This window comes from Colobus angolensis, unplaced genomic scaffold (genome assembly GCF_000951035.1).
Source record: "Colobus angolensis palliatus isolate OR3802 unplaced genomic scaffold, Cang.pa_1.0 Scaffold3, whole genome shotgun sequence".
NCBI classification, from domain to species: domain Eukaryota; kingdom Metazoa; phylum Chordata; class Mammalia; order Primates; family Cercopithecidae; genus Colobus; species Colobus angolensis.
The window spans coordinates 3,847,128-3,858,610 of NW_012116265.1; the positions used below are offsets into that span (position 1 = coordinate 3,847,128).

The 11,483-nt window shown below is 40.5% G+C and overlaps 1 pseudogene; it reads left to right on the top strand.

Annotated features, from left to right (window-relative positions):
- Positions 1 to 11,483, top strand: part of LOC105517300 — a 46,317-nt pseudogene that overhangs the window by 5,308 nt on the left and 29,526 nt on the right.

An 11,483-nucleotide genomic window follows, 5' to 3' on the forward strand; every position in this document is an offset into this window, starting at 1 on the left:
ATCTGGGTGACAGAGTGAGACTCCATCTCAAAAAAAAAAAAAAAAAAGAGGTCAGCGCTTGGATCCTCAGACCAATTCTGATGATGCTTGCACATACCACGTAGGTGTTCCAGTCTTCCACAATGTTTTAAAGGGTTGGTCTTGCTGTAAGAGAAGAACAACTGATTTTTCTGATTTCTTAAGTATTATAGACTGTACAAAAGGTAGACATAATAGTGAGAAGCCGCCTGAGCCAGTCAAACCTAAAGTCAAGACTACTGAGAAGAAGGAACTATCTGAACTGAAACCAAAATTTGAGAAACACATCATTCAAGCCCCTAAACCAGTAGAAGCAATAAAATGGCCAAGCCCAGATAAGCCAATGACAAATTTGGAATTAAAAATTTATCTGCCTCCCTAAAGCAAGGACTTGATAAACTGTCATCAGGGAATGAAGAAGATAAGAAAGAAGACAATGATGAAATTAAGATTGGCACCTCATGTAAGAATGGAGGGTGTTCAAAGATGTATCAGGGTCTAGAGAGTCTAGAAAAAAAGTCTGTGTATATCATCCTGGAGTAGCTATTTTCCATGAGGGGATGAAATACTGGAGCTGTTGTAGAAGAAAAACTTCTGATTTTAATTCATTCTTAGCCCAAGAGGGCTGTACAACAGGGAAACACACGTGGACTAAAAAGATGCTGGGAGGCCAGGCGCGGTGGCTCATGCCTGTAATCCCAGCACTTCGGGAGGCCGAGATGGGCAGATCACCTGAGGTCAGGAGTTCAAGCCCCTGAACAACAAGGAGAAACCCTGTCTCTACTAAGAATACAAAATTAGCCGGGAATGGTGGTGCATGCCTGTAATCTCAGCTACTCCTGAGGCTGAGGCAGGAGAATCACTTGAATCCAGGAGGCGGAGGTTGCAGTGAGCCGAGATCCCGTCATTGCACTCTAGCCTGGGCAACAAGAGCAAGACTCCATCTCAAAAAAAAAAGAGAGAGAGAAAAAAAAAAGGATTCTGGGAAAAAAGTTGTTCCATGTAGACATGACGGGGATCAGACTGGAGGTGCGCTTACCATTTCAAGCATATGCTAAAAATTCACTTCCAGAACTTAGTCAGGTGGAAGCAACAGCACATTGTTAAATGTGCACATTGTATTTGAAGAAGAGAAGGAATTTGATCAAAATGTGAAATTATGGGGTGTGATTGATGAAAAGCGAAGTTACATAACTATGACTACAACAAAGATTGAGATCACTATGAGAAAAGCTGAACCAATGCAGTGTGCAAGCCTTGAACTGCCTGCAGTGAAAAAACAGGAAAAACGGAAAGATGACATAACAGATTGGGAGACGGGAGGAAGACCATTCCGTATTTCAGAATCTTTAATACTGTGTGAAGTGGTGGCTTGCTGCTGTAATCTTTTGTTTTGTTGTTGTGTTACTGAATGTGGCATTTCAGGGTTAACGTTAAGTTCTTAAAAGCCAAAGTCAGTTTGTCTTTTTGTGCCTCTCTTCTTTCTTTTGTGTTATGGAAGATTGATTATTAATTTCTCCTTACTGGTAGGAACCACAGTTGTGTCCTATACTTGAAGAGGTTGGAAAATAGCCCATAACCATAATTGCAGTATTTCTTTGTATTTCTCTGTTGAGCACAGAAATATTAAGGAACATGTTTTTTACATCTTTATATTATTCCGTGATTAATAAAGCAAGATGAAATGTCAAATTTTAATCAGTTTTTCATGGATTTGTGTTCTTACAGTACTTGAAAATATTTAAGGAAGAGATGAGAAGCCCTGCAGTTTTTTCTATGTGGGATGATTACTTTTTTAAGGAGGATTAATTCCGAGGTAGTGTAGTAAGTAAAGGGGAATATATGCATTGTTTAACAAATTAGAATTTGTTTACAACTACTTGAATTTTTAAATTACGGCAAAACTTACATTACTTGCCAAGCAGTATGATGTAAGAGTACAGGAAGCATAAATAAGAATGCCAAGGTATCAATTTGGTTAAAATTCACCATTTTATAAGACTAAGCAATAATCTTAAAAACCTCTTTCCTGAATGTTTACATGTGTTTGTATGGTGTTCTGACTAATTGTTATTTATTTAGAGACTAAACCCTCTTAAAACCTTTAATTAAATATAAAAAGAAATTATATATATATCTTGCCTCCCTGATGGAAAACTATATAAAATTGTAGACTTAAAATGTTTGCAGAAATACATTAGGATATCAGAAAACTAAATATACGGATTTGCTTTATGACTATCTATTACATGTTAGATAAAATAGCTTAATTCTTTTGGAGTTTTTTAAAAGTAATTCTTGAAGAGCTTCACAATTCTAGTGATACAATGTTGATTATGTATTGTACTTTATTTATATTAAATGCAGGTAACACAGAATTAGATTGTTTGGATAGGTTTTGAGGCAGTGCAGAACTCAAGAAGAAAAATTAGGAAATATTATGAAGTCCAGAACTCTGGAAGAACTTAGGAAGTTCGGGAATAAGTTAAACTTACATAGATTTAAAAAGAAAATAAAAAGACTCAAACCCCTTGAGTCTTCTTTTCCTTGGTATTTATGAAATTCTTACAAAGAAAAATTTCCAGAAGTACTATTTTTGTTAAAAAGCATATATATCATTCTACTACCATTAGCAAATAACTTAGATGTAGTTAATATAATTGTTAAAAGGCTTAGCTCTGTTACAAATAAAAATAAAAAGATCTGGTGACCAGACTTTCATGACATTACATTACCATGACCAGAAAGTCTGGGCAGTAAAAGTTAGGCCCACACAGTGCGTATAAGTATCTAATACCTTGAGATCTACTTAAAAATTTTCAAGTTATCTTTCATGATTTAGGAACCATTTAGGGGCATGAAGTCTTTATAGGTTGGGGGAAAGGTTGATACTTTGTTTGATTAAAAGTAATGATTAATATACCTTTTTTTTTTTTTTTTTTTTTGAGACAGAGTCTTGGTCTGTTGCCCAGGCTGGAGTGCAGTGGCACCATCTTGGCTCACTACAACCTCCGTCTCCCAGGTTCAAGCGATTCTCTTTGCCTCAGCCTCCTGAGTAGTTGGGACTACAGGCACATGCCACCACGCCCAGTTAATTTTTGTATTTTTAGGAGAGACAGGGTTTCACCATGTTGGCTTGAATGGTCTCCATCTCTTGACCTTGTGATTCGCCCGCCTCAGCCTCCCAAAGTGCTGGGATTACAGGCGTGAGCCACGGCACCAGGCCACCTTTTTAAAAAATACTTCCTTCTGAGGCTGTTTTCCCCTAAACAGTATCTTAATCTGATATATGTGATTGAAATATTATTTAAAGCAGTGAGTTATTGTAACCTCAGATTAGTTACATTGATCAAAACATTGATTTTTTAGAATATATATACACACACTTATTTATATAGCTTTTATATTTAATCTGGTTACATTAGTAACCATGGTATTTTGTTCCTTATTTCTTAAGGAGCCTTTGAATCTGTTGTCCAGATAAAAATCTGAATTATATTTGTCTTAGACTCATACATAAAGGGACACAGTTATTGTTAGGTAGCATATGTTTTACTATCAGTTAATAAAAAATGCTTTATTGATTTGTTTCTCTTAAAAAAAATAAAAAGAAGCCGGGCACGGTAACTCACGCTTGAAATCCCAGCACTTTGGGAGACCGAGGCAGGCGGATCACCTGAGGTCAGGAGTTCGAGACCAGCCTGGCCAACATGGTGAAAACCCGTCTCTCCTAAAAAAAAAAATACAAAAATTAGCCAGACATGGTGGCAGGCACCTGTAATTCCAGCTACTCAGGAGATTGAGGCAGGAGAACAGCTTGACCCTGGGAGGCACAGGTTGCAGTGAGCCGAGATCACGCCATTGCACTGCAGCCTGGGGAACAAGAGTAAGACTTCGTCTCAAAAAAAAAAAAAAAAAAAGAAAGAGCATTAATGACACTTGGGAAAATATTAAATGGTCTAATGTATAAAAAGTCGGAGTCCCAGAAAAGGGAGAACAAAAAATTTGTTTGAAGTAATAATGGCCAAAATTTCCCCAAATTTAATGAAAACTATAAACATATAGCTCTGAGGCTCAATGAACCCCAAGCAGAAAAATGTATAAACAAAACACGTCATAGTGAATTGCTGAAAGCTAGCAATAAAAAAGAAATTCTTAGAAGCAGATAATAAAGACATATTACATACAGGGAACAAAGACAAGAATATTCACAGACTTCTTGTCAAGAACAATGCAAGCCAGAAGACAATAAATATGCATTGTCCTAGAGCTAAATGTTTAAAAAAAATTGGTTTTTTTTTTCAACACAGAATTCTATATCCAGCAAAAATAATCTTAAAAAAAAAACCATAAACAAAATAACACTTTTCATCCAGGAGATCTCCACGATAAGAAATGTTAAAGGATTGCACAAAGGCCATCACAACCTTATACATGAAAAAAGACTTCTGCAAGAACATCTTCCCAACAACTGCCTGTCTAGCATCAGATGAGTGTCACTCTTATTCTTGATCTTTATAGCCAAAGATAAGTATCTTCAAGCAATTATGCAATTCTCCTCATTTTTTCTTTAAAAACTTTTGTCTTTCGGCCAGGCATGGTGGTTCACACCTGTAATCCCAGCACTTTGGGAGGCCGAGGCGGGTGGATCACAAGGTCAGGAGATTGAGACCATCCTGGCTAACATGGTGAAACCCCGTCTCTACTAAAAATATAAAAACTTAGCCGGGCGTGGTGGCGGGTGCCTGTAGTCCCAGCTACTCCGGAGGCTGAGGCAGGAAATGGCGTGAACCCGGGAAGCAGAGCTTGCAGTGAGTGGAGATGGCGCCACTGCACTCCAGCCTGGGCAACAGAGCGAGACTCTGTCTCAAACAAACAAACAAACAAAAAAAAAAAACTTTTGTCTTTCTTTACCTCCCCGAATATGCATATAGTTTATCATGGCCTACATATTTCATTGCAATGCCTTACCCTGGAATAAACATAATTTTCTTAAAAAAAGAAAAAGAAACGTTAAAAGAAGCTCTTTGCACTGAAGGAAAATAATACCAAGTGGAAACTTGGATTTACATAAAGGAAGGCACACTGGAAGTGGTAAATATGTGAGCAAATCTAAAATATGTTTCCCCCTTATTTACAAATTTCTTTTAAAATGAGTTGAATGTTTAAAGCCAAAACAATAATATATTGTGGATTTATTATCTATGTGAAGTAAAACATATGTCAACAATTGCATAAAAGACCTAAGGGGAGGAATGAAAATATACTACTGTAAGATTCTTGGTTATATAATAAGAGATATACTATAATTTGGAAGTAGACTGCCATAAGTTAAAGATGCTTATTGTAAACCCTATACTGTACTCCACTAAAAAATAAAACAGGTAGATATAGGTGATAAGACAACAGAGAGAAAATGGAACCTAAAAATACTCAATCCAAAAGAAAGCAGGGAAAGAGGGGAAAAAATAATAACAGATAACCAAGTAGAAATAAAATAGTAAAGTGGTAGACTTAAATCCATCCCTATTAGTAGCTACATTAAATAAAAGCACTTAAATTAAAAGCCAAATACTGTGAGACTGGATTAGAAAGCAAGACCCAATTCAGAGTTGTCTAAAAGGAAACCCAAAATATAGACAACAAATAGATGAAAATAAAGGAATGGAAAAAGATATACCATACAAACACTAATATTAGGAAAACAGAGATGGCTGTATCGATGTCAGACAAAGTAGACTTCAGGATAAACAATATAACCATGGATTTAAAAAGGCAATTCACAATGATAAAAGGATTAATTCATTAAGAAAACACAACAGTCCTAAATGTATATGCACTTATTCACAGAGCTTCAAAACACATAAAGCAAACACTGACAGAACTGAGAAGAGAACAAATTTTTTTTTTTTTTTTGAGAAGGAGTCTTTCTCACTCTGTTGCCCAGGCTGGAGTGCAGTGGTGTGATCTCCGCTCACTGCAACCTCCACCTCCCGGGTTCACGCCATTCTCCTGCCTCAGCCTCCTGAGTAGCTGGGACTACAGGTTCCCACCACCACGCCTGGCTAATATTTTTTTGTATTTTTTTTTAGTAGAGACGGGGTTTCACCATGTTAGCCAGGATGGTCTCGACCTCCTGACCTTGTGAACTGCCTGCCTCAGCCTCCCAAAGTGCTGGGATTACAGGAGTGAGCCACTGTGCCTGGCCAAGAATAAATTTTTAATTCACAATTATAGATTATTTCCAAACTGAATGGTTTTCTTGCCCAACAAATGGTGTTGGGAAAGCTGGATCTCCACATCATAAGAATGAAATTGGACCCTTACCTTATATCATATATACAAATTAACTCAAAGGTATCACAGAGCTAAATGTAAGAGCTAAAATTATAAAAATCTTAGAAGAAAACATAGAGAAAAAGTTTCATGACATTGGATTTGGAAAGAATTTCTTGGATATTACATCAAAAGCATAGGCAACAAAAGAAGAAATAGATAAATTGGACTACATCAAAATCTAAAAATGTGTGCATGAAAGTGAGAGGTGACAATGTGCTAGCAGCCCTCACGACGGGCACTGCCCCCTGCTCCATGGCACCCAGTCCCATCGACAGCCCAAGGTCTGAGGAGTGCAGGCGTGGCTCGGGACTGGCAGGCAGCTCCACCTGCCACCCGGGTGCAGGATCCACTGGCTGAAGCCAGCTGGGCTCCTGAACCGGATGGGGACTTGGAGAACTTTTATATCTAGCCAGAGGATTGTATGTGCACCAATCAGCACTCTGTATCTAGCTAACCTAGTGGAGACTTGGAGGACTAGCACTCTGTGACTCAGTGTCTAGCTCAAGGATTATAAATGCACCAATCAGCACACTGTGTCTAGCTCAGGGTTTATAAATACACCAGTCAGTACTCTGTGTCTGGCTCAAAGTTTGTAAATACACCAATCAGCACTCTATCAAAACGGACCAATCAGCTCTCTGTAAAGTGGACCAATCAGCTCTCTGTAAAATGGACCAATCAGCAGGATGTGCCAGATAAGGGAATAAAAGCAGGCTGCCCGAGCCAGCCAGCAGGAACACACTCGGGTCCCCTTCCAGACAGTGGAAGCTTTGTTGTTTCTCTCTTTGCAATAAATCTTGCTGCTGCTCACTCTTTGGGTCCATGCTGCCCTTATGAGGTGTAACACTCACGGTGAAAGTCTGCAGCTTCACTCCTGAAGCCAGTGAGACCACGAATCCACTGGGAAGAACAAACAACTCCAGACACACTGCCTTTAAGAGCTGTAATGCTCACCACGATGGTCTGCACTTCACTCCTGACAGCGAGACCACGAACCCACCAGAAGGAAGAAGCTTCAGACACGTCTGAAGGAACAAACTCCAGACACACTATCTTTAAGAACTGTAACACTCACCGCGAGGGTCCACGGCTTCGTTCTTGAAGTCAGTGAGACCAGGAACCCACCAATTCCAGACACAAACGGACACTCACTATCAAGAGTGAAAAGGCAACCCATGGAATGGCAGAAAATATTTGTAAATCATATATTTGATAAGGGATTAGTATCCAGACTACATAAAGAACTCCTACAAGTCGATGATAAAAAACCAAATAACCCAACTAAAATATGAGCAAAGGACTTGGATAGCCATTTCTCTGAAAAAGATATACAAATAGTCAATAAGCACATAAAAAGATGCTCAACACTGCTAACCATTAGGGAAATGAAAATGGAAACCACTTCACACCCATTTAAAAGATAGTCATCATTTTAAAAAATCACAAAATAACAGGTGTTGATAAAAATGCGGAGAAGCTGGAATTATTTTGCATTGCTGGTGGGAATGTAAAATGAAGCTGTTGCTATGGAAATTATTTGAGCAGTTTCTCAAATAATTAAACATGGAATTACCATATGATCCAGTAATTCCACTTCTGGGTGTCTATCCAAAAGAATTGAAAGCAGAGACTCCAACATGTATTTGTACACCCATGTTCATAGCAGCATTATTCACAGTAGCCAAAAGGTGGGCAACCTAAGTGTCTATGAACAGATAAATGGATAAACCAAAAATGGTACATACATACAGTGGAATGTTAATTCTTCAGCCTTAAAAAAGAAGGAAATGCTGACAAAGCTATACAACATAGATGAACCTTGAAGACATTATGCTAAGTTAAATCAGCTTGTCACAAGAGAACGAATACTGCATGATTCTTCTTATATGAGTTTCCTAGAATAGTCAAATTCAAAGAAACAGAAAGTAGAAGTGTGGTTGCCAGGAACCTTGGGGAGGGAGGAACTGGGAGATAATTATGTTTAATGAGTACAGAGTTTCAGTTGGAGAAGGGGAAAAAGTCCTGGAGATGGTTGCCCGTGATGGTTGCATAACAATGTATATGTATCCAATACCTTTGAAATGTACACTTAAAAATGGTTAAAATGAAGCTGGGCACAGTGGCTCATGCCTGTAATCCCAGCATTTTGAGAGGCTGAGGCAAGTGGATCATGAGGTCAGGCGTTCGAGACCGGCCTGGCCAACATAGTAAAACCCTGTCTCTACTAAAAATACAAAAAATTAGCTGGGCATGGTGGTGGGCACCTGTAATCCCAGCTACTTGGGAGGCTGAAGCAGGAGAATTGCTTGAACCTGGGAAGTAGAGGTTGCAGTGAGCCAAGACCATGCGACTGCACTCCAGTCTGGGCAACAGTGTGAGACTCCATCTCAAAAAAAAAAAAAAAATAGAAAGGAGAAGAAGGAAGAAGAAATAATAAAAAGGGTTTGGGGAAGGAGACATTAACATGTCTTTGGGATGATTAAATTTCTTTTTTTTTTTTTTTCCACATCAGAGGGAAATTCTTACATTGCAGTCTGGCCCAGTTCCCCAGTTACTCTCTAAGAGAACTCCTGTGTGCTAGAAGTCTGTGGTCAGGTGGGCCTGTGGGTCTGTAAGCTGGCATGGGAACTAGGTTTTCTTTACTTCCCAGTTTAATTTAAGGGAAGGCACTTTGCTGAAGTGCTTAAACAGGAAGGAGAAATTACCAACACTGTTATTTTCTCTTGCGACAGCTTCAAGATTCAAGCTAAAGCTACCATTATCCTTTTCCCTCGGTTCCGCTAAAAATACTCATCTCCCTATTGGATTCCACAGAGACTGGAACTTTGGTTGGTTCCACAGGTGCAGATGGAGCCACAGGTTCCCTGGTCCTTATAGGCTCTGTGCAGTGATGAGGGACCCTGTCCTTCAGGGGCCTATTGCTTATCCATGGGTCTTCCCTGTGGATTCGGGTGTCAGGCCAGATCCCAGACTCGGATATGGACTTCCTTTTTGAAAGACAGAATGAATCATCAATGTATCCAGTAATGAAGAGACCTCACGGATAATTATTTCAACTTGGTACTATTTCATATCTGATGCCAAAGCAGTACCCTCACATAGAACAACAGAACTCTGCATGAACATAATTTTTTAAATGGGGCTAACAACAGTAACAACAATATTGGTTAACATTGGGAGTATTTTGATATATTGATTTATTTACTCCTTCACAAGGCAGGTTTTATTATTATCCCCATTTCACAGATGAGGAACAGAGAGTCCAAAGGTAACTAATCAGTTACGGGTTCATCTATAATTTTTTTTTTTTGAGACGGAGTCTTGCTCTGTTGCCCAGGCTGGAGTGCAGTAGCCGGATCTCAGCTCACTGCAAGCTCCGCCTCCCGGGTTTACGCCATTCTCCTGCCTCAGCCTCCTGAGTAGCTGGGACTACAGGCACCCTCCACCTCGCCTGGCTAGTTTTTTTGTATTTTTTAGTAGAGACGGAGTTTCACCGTGTTAGCCAGGATGGTCTCGATCTCCTGACCTCGTGATCCATCCGTCTCGGCCTCCCAAAGTGCTGGGATTACAGGCTTGAGGCACCGCGCCCGACCCTTTTTTCTTTTCTTTTTTTTTTTTTTGAGACAAGGTCTTGCTCTGTTCCCCAGGCCAAAATGCACAAAATGCAGTGGAATGATCACAGCTCATTGCAGCTTTGATTTACCAGGCTCAAGCAATCCTCCTGCCTCAGCCGGCGAGTAGCTGGGACCACAGGTGCATGTCACTATGCTCGGGTAACTTTTTATTTTTAGTGGAGACAAGGTCTCACCCTTGCCAGGCTGGTCTGGAACTCCTGGGCTCAGGCGATCCTCCCGCCTCAGCCTCCCAACGTGCTGAAATTATAGGCATGAGCCACCACACCTGGCCCATCCATAAATTTCTACCCCTTTTTTTTGACAACTGTTTTCACCATGCAATGTTCCACTGAGAAACAGACTAATTTGAGGCTTGCCCTGTGTTGCTGTATTGTTCGAATTATTTTACTAGCAAGCTAGGGGAAGCCAACTCAAATTTGCCGAAGTGATTATGGGAAAGGAAATTGGTGTTGGTGTAACTGGGGTCACTGGGAATCTCCAGTTTCAGGCACAACTGTATCCAAGTGACAAGGTGGTGGTTCTCCCTCATTCATTCTCTCTCATTCATTCTCCCTCATTCATTCTCTCTCTCTCTCTCTCTCTCTCTCACACACACACACACACACACACACACACACACACACATCATCCACCTACAGAGTCTGTTCACATCCCTGCTGACAAGGTTAAAATGAGTAGCATCAGGCCTATATCCAGAAGTTTAAAGTCTGGTAGAAAGAGAGGGCGTTTGTCCCCTTAAAAGTCCCAGCATGAATCCTGGGATGGAGTCTTATGGGCTTGTCTTGGGCTACTTAACATCCCTAAAGCCAGGCCCCTGTGGTCAAGTGGAAGGAACCGTTGAGGTGGCCCGGCCTGTGCCAGGTGTCCGTCTTCATGCCCTGGGTTGGAGGAGGGGTCCAGCTCCACTCAAACTGTGTGACCAGAGAATGTGGAAAGGGAGATCAAGATGCTGTTCCCACACCTCAGTTTGAAGGACAGAGCACATACAAGGCAGACAAAAATGACAGACATTCCCTGTCACTGCCAGGAAAGCCATCCATGGTAGACACTGGATATTATCTGACCTCAAGGTTGCAGGGAATCTATATCACTGAACTAGATGACCAGTAGCCTGCTTTTGTTTGTTCATTTGTTTAACAGCTTCCAATTCATGACTCAAGAAACTCAGCCAGGCACAGTGGCTCACGCCTGTAATCCCAGCACTTTGGGAGGCCGAGACGGGTAGATCACGAGGTCAGAAGATGAAGACCATCCTGGCTAACACGGTGAAATCCTGTCTCTACTAAAAACATTAAAAAAAACAAAAAAAAATTAGCCAGGCATGGTGGCGGGCGCCTGTAGTCCCAGCTACTCAGGAGGCTGAGGCAGGAGAATGGCATGAACCCAGGAGGCGGAGCTTGCAGTGAGCCGAGATTGCGCCACTACACTCCAGCCTGGGTGACAGAGCGAGACTCCGTCTCAAAGAAAAAAAAGAAAAAGAAAATTAGCCAG